The sequence below is a fragment of the Aplysia californica genome, unplaced genomic scaffold (assembly GCF_000002075.1).
Source record: "Aplysia californica isolate F4 #8 unplaced genomic scaffold, AplCal3.0 scaffold00076, whole genome shotgun sequence".
NCBI classification, from domain to species: domain Eukaryota; kingdom Metazoa; phylum Mollusca; class Gastropoda; order Aplysiida; family Aplysiidae; genus Aplysia; species Aplysia californica.
The window spans coordinates 1,035,430-1,037,273 of record NW_004797346.1 but is presented as its reverse complement, the minus strand read 5'-3'; positions in this window follow the sequence as shown (position 1 = coordinate 1,037,273).

Sequence of the window (1,844 nt, the reverse complement as noted above, 5' to 3'; positions counted from 1 at the left end):
GAGAGAGAGAGAGAGAGAGAGAGAGATACAAACGCAAAGGCAGATGCAGAGAATGGCAAACGGAGATAAGATTCTTAAAAGAAATGTTCTGGGCATGTGTGAAAAGAGAAAAGGAAACACCGGCTGCTTTGTGTTTTATTAAACCATACATTATTCTTTCTCGGAAACGTCCAATATTCTGAGCAAATCCGTGACTCGTTGGACATAGTTCTCAGAGCAAGTTCACAGACCTGTTATCTGTCTTTCATGCCTTGTTAACTGCCTCCAACAAAGATTTTGTTCATTTTGTTTCCAATTCAATGATTTTTTTTGCCCGTTCCTGTTACCCCAGTTTCTTATTATTTTGTTTTCCTCACCCAAAAGCCTTGGGTCTGGCTTCTGTTTTATAATTGTAAGGTGTTTCGCTTTGCTCACAAACGATAGTGGTTCGATTTTCGCTTATTTTTCTTCTGCTGGGAGATATCCATTACGGAGCGCTTTGCCTATACAGCCAAGGCAGGCTAAAGCGTCCAATATCCTATGTTCAAATGTGTGTGGATAAGGATGGAAAATGTTGGAACGTTGTGCCAAATGGCACTAGATTCTATTTTGCAGCTTTTGCTTTGACATGGAAAACCGTTAGGCTGCGTGCCTCAATATAAAACTTTTTTTTTCTTTTTCTTTATAGTGAAAGCAAAATAATGTCGTTCAGTGTAGATCTAGTACTCAGATGCATATTATATTGCCTGCATTATCTTAGATTTAGACATAACAAATCATCTTCAGCATAACCTGGAAACCTAAACTTAGGTTACTCAAAGTGGTGAGAGGTTAAATTGTCATTAAAGTTTGTTTTGGGATTTTTTTCAGCCCTCCATTCTGCACAAAACTAACCAGATTTAAACGGGGTGAAATCACGTTATTGTATTCGCTTTTTCTGAACTGAGCCAATAACTTACTATACTCAACTAAACAGTTTTACTTAGCTTTCCTCTAACTTGCAAGTACAACAACGCATTCAAGAATGTCTAGCTTTCGAAAATCCCGTTAACTAAAGCCAGTATGTATTAGCTCGAGCTCTGACGTTGACACCCATCCCAATATTGCAAGCTTCTATAAATAGAAAGCAGCGATGTTGGATGGTTGAGAGGAAGCTGTTTTTCAAGTCGAGTATGCCCTTTGCACACAACAAAACAGAAGAGGCAAAATGGAGTCACGTATAATCATACGGTTTATGCACGTGCACATATCATAAACAAAAAGGTCTGTAGAATGTGAAGATATCCAGTTAAGATACCTGGCAAAAGAGCAATGCAAAGCTATAAAAACATTGTAATTTGGCTCAATGCATAAAAAGACATTTGTTTAGTTGTTGATCTACCAAGTATGGTTCTAATGCATGTAAAAAGGTATCTGGAAAGAAGTTTCTTTTGATAAGTATCATTTTCTTTTGACAGTATCTTTAAGCTAAAAGAGGGTTCTTACCACCACCCTATTAATCTAAATGCACGGACAGAAATCTGTTTTGAGAAATGTCGGTAGCTTTTATAAAAGCGAACATGTCTTTTCCTTTTTATAAACTGTAGTTTTAATTATAACAACATTGACCCCGACGATTTATTACGGAGCCAAACTGGTTAAAATGACTGCACAGTTAACTGAAGGTGTTTATTTTTTGTTGCTTCGTTTTCTGTGAAACAGAGGAGGTTTCGTTCATCCTGTTTATACCCTGCATTTTGTTTATTTCACATTAACGTCTATAGCTTAGATGTTTACTTCCCAAGATCTCTTGTTTATTTATGTGTGGCATTTTCCTGGAAGTCATGAAACCATTAAAATCAAATTGCATGATAAAACACGGCAAC